Genomic DNA, 7592 nt, shown 5'->3' with positions numbered 1-7592 from the left:
AATGCTTCCTCTTCTCCTCAGCCAACATGACTCTAGTGCCACAGTGACCAAGAGAGCCACAGTGATTCTTAGCCTGGACAAGAACAAGAGGTTGGTCTTATTTGTCCTCCTCCTCATAAATGACTGAATTATATTTTTTTTTTACATTTCCAAATGTTGAGATGTGTATTTTCCAAATCTGAATGCTTCTGGGAACTGTAGAGCACTCTAAAATGGGTGGCTTTAGGGGTAAGCCAGCCTTACGTCTGGGAGAGACACCACTGTGAGGCCATTGGTAATAGAAGCATTTTACTTTCAGATTCAATTTGATGAACTCACTTCCCCATCTCCAGCCACCACCCTGCTGTGAATATGAAATTAAATGTTGCTATAGATTTAACTCCAATCTCCCAAATTCCAAACACAAGGACTAGATATAGGAAACTAATGAGCATTTTCTTTCTACAGTTTGGAAATTGCTTTAGCCAATCTGTGAACTCTTTCCTGCAGGTCATGAAGTGGGATGAGAGTAAACAGGTCAAGGAGAGCATCTGACAATGAGCAGGTGCTCCTCAACCTCAGACCACTGGAAGCAAAAGGGACATCAACAAGGAGAGCTTAAGGAGTTTAATTCCTAGGGAATGGCCAAAGAACAGTATTGAGGCAAATTCATTGTTCAAAAAACAACCACAGGATTATTATTGTGACCATCACCCTGAGACACTGATCTGGGATCTGTAATATGTACAAACATGGAACAAAGAGTCCAGTGGCATTCATCACACCAAACATGGTAGAATCACAGAATCATAGAATTATTTAATCTGGAAAAGACCTCTAAGATTGAGTTCAACCATCCCCCAGCACTGCCAAGGCCACCACTAACCACGTCCCCAAGTGACATGTCCACATGACTTTTAAATCCCTCCAGAGATGGTGACTCCATCACTGCCCTGGGGAGCCTGTGTCAATGCCTGACCACATTTTTCCTGAAGAAATTTTCCCCAATATCCAATCTAAAACTCCTCTGGTGCATTTTGAGGCTGCTTCCTTTTGTCCTATGTGCTCCCTTTGCAGTCCAGCACAGAGAAATGACCCTTTTTAAGGGGTTTTATTCTCCTCCCTAGACACACATTTACAGGCACACACACAAAATGTCCTCAGCAGTGCCTGTTCACCCCTGCTGACCTTCAAAGGTGTCCAGGGATGTAGCTCAGATGAAGACATCCACACTGCTGATGTCTCAACTCAGGCAAGACAAGTGCTCCTCCTCACAGCTGGGGCCTCTGGGCACGGATTTGCAGTACAGGTGTCAGTGCAGTACTGGTTTTGGACATCCATAGAATCATGGAATGGTTTGGGCTGGAAGGGACCTTAAGGACCATCTCATTCCACCCCCTGCCATGGGCAGGGACAACTTCCACTAGACCAGGTTGCTCCAAGCCTCATCCAACCTGCCCTTGGACACTTCCAGGGATGGGGTGTCATCCACAGTGCATATTCCTGCACTGTGACCCAGTTCAGGGGCAAAATCCAGCTTTTTCAAATTGTCTGGCTTGTAGTTTTTTCCTCCAGAGCACTTCCTCAATCTGGCTGATAGAGCATCCCAACAAGCCAGAGGAAGCTGGACACAGGGATATATTACACTGTGGCAGCTCCTAACATCCTGCAACACAAAACCAGGACCAAACTCTGTCAATAGAAGAGAAACCTTACTCAGGGCTCTCCTATGCCTCTGGCAGCACTCTGCCTTTCCTCCCTCCCTCTTCCTCAAGTGTTGAGAATTCCTGCTATTTATTTTGCTCCCAGTTTTGTTTTCAGCATCAACAACATTATCTCAGCAGAAGGACAATCTTCGTGATGTCACCACACTTTGAAGCCTCTAACACCAAACACTGTCATAGAGACCAATATTTCTGTTTTCTTTTCCTTCTTGTCTCCAAAAATTCTCACCTCATGTCCATCAAGACAAAAATCTTAAAAGTACAGGAATTTTTGAAAAAATCCCTGGGATTTTTTCCCATTTTACGAAGATTTTTGCATCCTGAGAGATGGTTTTTGAATGCCTGAAGTTGGCAACAACTGAGCCACTTGCTAAAAGTCTAACCCTACACCTCTTAAGTCAGTTCTTAAGTACATTTGAGAAATTCAAGAAGTTGTTTCACTTAATTTTGAGAGACAATTTATATAAAATAAAAGAATATTAAGAATCCAGGGAACAAGATGGATATGGGTTGGTAGATGACACCACCTAAACATTGTTGAGCAGTTCTCTATACTTCATTATCTGTCTTGATGAGATCTCCACTGATTTAAGAGATTCAACTCTGGGGCAACCCTGATCACTGCAGTTGGAACTGGCTGCTCCAAGTGACCTAGAAAGACAACTTGGAAGGAGAGACTGGCTCCAAAGAAGCTTTATCCTTCATCCCTCCAATCACCAGATTGCTGGATTAGAACACTAATTGGATCTGATGAGTCCAATACAGCCAAGCTGAAGAAAAGAGCATTAGGAGAAGGAAGGAAAAAACTCATTCATTAGGGCTGGGAGGTGAAGATGGAGGCACAGAGATGGAAAACTGGGCTGTTTACCAACTGGAGCTTTACCAAGTCAAGGAGAACAGAATGGAGGAGTCTAAGGGAAGGGAAAGCAATAAGGATCCGAGTGGAGAAGGAAGTTAGAGAGCAGCAAGAGTAAGGAAAGGAGAAAAATTGCATCATACCCCAGATGACTGCAGAAGGGATGACCACAGCAGCCCCACAGCTTCAAGGGAAGAAAATGGTGTAGTCTTGAGCAAGAAGCAAGATTGCAGTTGAGGTATGAGCAGAAAGAGGGAACCCATGCTGATAATGAGACAAATTTAATTTGGCAGGTGATGGATAAAGGAGGATGGTGGGGCTGATGCCCAAACCAAGAGGTTATTGTCTCAGCATTGGGTTTTCTATGTACAAAGGCAGCACCACACATGGATGATGGGCTGGGCCAGAAGGAAATGGCATAGATGAACTGGAAACAGAGACACACCAGTGAAACAAGAGAGAAAATGCTGCAGAGCACAAGGAGTTTGGAAGGTGGCAGTCAGCAAGGACCCAGCAGCTGCCATGCACACCTGAGCCCAGAGGCAGAGTGATGGGCACTGAGTGCCTCCTTAGAGCATACCATGTCTGCTTCCACTACACCAAAGGCTCAAGGCTGTGCCTTTGGCAAATGGCTCCAACAATTTATGGGCTTGATGCAGGAATTGCTGGGCTAGCTTTCCAGTCTCCAAGATCCTACCACTCTTTTCTGGTATCTGGACTTGGCATCTGTGAATCATTAAAAGAGAAGAGGTGCAAAAATAGGAGCTTTGGAGCAGAGAGATACATATTTTAGAGCTAGGGGCTGCTTCATTTAAACCTTTTAAGCAGCAAACAAGTTTATCGCCAGCTCCTCCAATCTACTGTGGTTTTCCTCCTGCTCCTCACTCCCCACATCAGTTCATCTCTGCGGAGGATCCTGGCCATGCTCCATCCCCTCCCATCCCTCGCCCTGGTTTGCACCGACTTCCTCTGGCTTCTAAATGTTCCTTGACTGCCCTAAGTGATGGCTAGTCCTGAGGGCAGTGGGTGGCCTCCTGTGCTGTCTCACAAGCTGATTATGGGCATCACACCAAATTCACAGGCTGTCAATGCAGCCGCTCCACACGCCTCACAGACAATTATCAGGAAGAAGGAGTTGGGATTAGAAAAATCCACAGGGGCACCTCCACCTGGAGAGGACAGCGAAAAATTGTGTGTGTGTGTGTGTGAGTTAAGTGTGCAATGGGAACAGGGAAGGAGGAACAACCCACGGCTGGTAGAACTGACAGCACAGGAAGGAGCAGGGTTGCTGCCCCAGAGCGCTGCATGCAAGGATACTCTCCCTGTCCTGAGTCACACTGAATATTTGGTCCAACAAGCTCCTGTCCTTTGGTCCAAAAAGCTCCTGTCCTTCCTCAACATGGGGAAAAAATCAAAATCCGGTTTTCTTATTGTTCATTAATTTTATAAGTGTAATGAGTCAGACCAACTCTAACTTAATTGAAGCTCTTAGATTCTCCTTCTAGCTGTGGTTGGACACCCTCAAGCAACACCTGGAACGCTGTTAAAGCTGAGCTGTGGGATGAGGGCTGTGAGGGCAGTATTGCTGAAGCTGGCTGTGACCCAACCATTACAGTGCTGATATTATTTTATGGAGATAATCTTGGGCTTGAACACTCTTCACCTCTCAGCCTCCTTAGGAGAAATAAGAGGTTTTGGCTGAAATCCTACATGGTCGTGAGAATGTCTTGGGTGGCAGAATGTCTTATAAGGGATGTTTTCCAGTAAAAATGCTTTTGATTTTGCAGAATGCTGATTTTTTTTTGGGGGGGGGGAATCCAACTTGTTTTAAAATACTGTTTTTGCAATGTCCATTTGTCCACAAGCTGCCTCTGTTTGAACCTGATCTCTCAGACCTATGCTGGACTTTGTTGATTAGAATCCTACACAACGTCTTGTGTCTGATACACCTAAATATAAAATTAGAAGTTATCAGTTTTGTATAACTTCTGTACTTGTTTAAGGAGAGACTGGACATGGCACTTAGTGCCACAGTCTAGCTGACATGGTGGTGCTAGGTCATAGGTTGGACCTGATAATCTCAGAGGTCTTTTTCAACCTGCTTGATACAGCAATACTCGACCAGTTCTGACTGTGGCTGAGATTAATTTATGAACCCCATGGGAATATAACAAAAAAATCTCAAAGAGAAATTACAGTGTATTGAGAACTCAGAGGCTCTGCAGAAATCCTACAGTACAAATCCATACAGAATCTGCAAAAGCTGCATTTTCTTGGAAATAACATCATCAAGGCCTCTGTATAGAAGACACCTTCCACAGGATGACTTCCTAAGGAGTGTGTGCAGGGACTCACCTCCACCTTGGTTCTGCTGGTGGCAACCACGGCCTCACCTAAGCCACATTTTTCTTTGCCCAAAGCCAGGGAGGACTCACACACTCCATCTCTGCACCACCACCACAGGGGCAAGAGGGATGAGGAGCAGCTGAAGTGAGTCAGCATCTCAACTGCTGCAGTAGTTTGATGGATGAAAATTTATCCAAACCCACAAACCAAGATCAAGAGTGTCAGAGGTCCTAAAGCTGATCTATACAAAGCTCTGGACTAGAAGGGATGGTTTTTCCCTTGCAATTTTCCAAGGGGGAAAAAAAAAGTATAATGAGGTCATAGAATAATAGAATTATTTAATCTGGAAAAGACCTCTGAGACCATTGAGTCCAACCATTCCCCCAGCACTGCCAAGGCCACCACTAACCATGTCCCCAAGTAACACGTCCACATGACTTTTAAATCCCTCCAGAGATGGTGACTCCACCACTGACCAGGGCAGCCTGTGCCAGGGCTGGACAACCCTTTCCATGAAGAAATCTTCCCTAATACCCAATCTAAACCTCCCATGGCACAATTTGTGGCTGTTTCCTTTTGTTGCTTGTTCCCTGCAAGCAGAGCCTTAATGCTACTCCAGGCTTAGTCCCCACAGCTCCCTCAGCCACTCCTCATCAGATTTGGGCTCTAGACACAGAATAGCTCAGCAAACCAGATCAGCACAATAAAGCCATTCTGTTTCTCTCCAGTTCTCACCTAGTTTGGTTTTACATGCAATCAAGTGTAACTCCATTGTAACTTCAACACCCAGTGTAAGTCAGAGTTGGTGAAAGCACCGTGTAGTAACCCAGAGCCTCAGTGAACCTCACTGGCATCAGTTCCCTAGCTCCACTGGCCTGTCCAGAGTCAGGATTTACGGTCAGGAATCAAGGAGGCACTTCTGAAATGAAAAGATCTGAGTCTCCTTTACTATGAGGGCAATGAGGTACAGGCACAGGCTGCTCAGAGAAGCTGTGGCTGGAAGTTCTCCCCTGGAAGTTTTCAAGGCCAGGCTGGATGGGGCTTGGAGCAATCTGGTCTAGCAGAAGTTATCCCTGACCATGGCAGGAGTTGGAACTAGATGGTCTTTAGGGTCCCTTCCAACCTGAGCCATTCCATGACTCTACCTGTGAAAAATGCTTTCAACACTCTCTTGTATGCCATGACATGACCACCAGTGACTTCTAGGCAAGACATTAGGAGCTGATAACACCAAAGTTATTAATGGCATTAATCACCTGATTTTTAACCCAAGGTTACCCAGTAATGTACAGAAAAGTGAAATGTTCAAGTGCAGGTACATTTAAGTGTTTAGATCAATCCAAAACAACCAGCCTGGCTGGCAGTCATGGTTACATGACATTGCATCTCTCTCTTTCACACAAAAGAAGACAAAACACCTACTTTTGTCAGAATTTAGCTCAGGTTGCTAAGTGAGAACAACATATTTATTTGTCTCTGTGCTGCCAAGTCCATAAATCCCAAACTTGCACTTAATAAAAACCTTGTTAGAAGTTAAAAACCCCAATCTGTTTGGGAGGGGAAGGAGGAACCTTGGTAATTTGGGCAAATCCCACCATCCCTTCATGTCCGAGGTGCCTAATCTCAGACATGTGGTTTTGCTTCCCCATTCATTGTGGGGAGATTGAAGCTCTGTCACAAGGGGGAAGCTCAGTGCCATTATGCCTTGGCTGTCACAAGAGATGTTCCCTGGTTAACTTACATACACCTACATATGTAAATCACATTCTGTGTGCCTGCCAGGCTTCCTGAGGCCTAATTAGAGCCCATCCTGTCATCAGGGTTGGCCAATGCCAGCAGCATGGATGTACATGGCACCTTCAGGGCACACGGAGTGGACAACAGATGGACAAGGAGGTAATGACCTGAGAACCAAGCTGAGTGACAATACATGGCTTAAGGGAGATGTCAGAAACATGGCCAAATGGTGCTGGCAGAAGAGAGAAACCCCTTGCAGAGCAGCACAAGGTCTTCAGTGTCACAAGGACCAAGATTTGGAGCTGGTCTTGGCAGAACTTGAAGCCATGAACATGGAAATTATAAATCTGATGGATAAAGATCTGATCTTAAACACTACAGAAAGCAATGGCAATGACAGCACTGACATGAGATGCTCCAAGAAGGTGGTACAGAGAACCCTAAGGGCTGACCCCTATGGGATCCAGGTGAGGCAAACCCTGGGTTAACACCACCAGTCACCAATCTGAAGGTCTTAGCACCAGTAACAACCCAGAAACCAGAGAGCTGCTCACAGACCTTGTCTGGAGCTGATTTAATTTGCAGGTATTTAATTGCAACCCAAAGAGTCCCTTCTGACCCTAAATGGAAGTGGATCCTAAGGTCATAGTACTGAAGAACTGAGTCAGAACCAAAAGGGCTCAGCAATGCATCATCAAATGAAGTTCAGATCTCAAACTAAGAATCATAGGATTACGGAATGGTTTGGTTTGGAAGAGACCTTGAAGACCATCTGGTTCCAACCCCCTGCTATGGGCAGAGGCACCTTCAACTAGCCCAGGTTGCTCCAAGCCCCATCCAGCCTAGCCCTGAACACTTCTAGCCACAGCTTCTCTTAGTAAAATAAAACTACTTATATATAAAAATAATAATTATATATATATAAAATGATAATATCTAAAAAGCAGTTA

The sequence above is a fragment of the Acanthisitta chloris genome, unplaced genomic scaffold (assembly GCF_000695815.1).
Source record: "Acanthisitta chloris isolate BGI_N310 unplaced genomic scaffold, ASM69581v1 scaffold19059, whole genome shotgun sequence".
Taxonomy (NCBI): Eukaryota; Metazoa; Chordata; class Aves; order Passeriformes; family Acanthisittidae; genus Acanthisitta; species Acanthisitta chloris.
Note: the sequence above shows the minus strand (reverse complement) of the source record.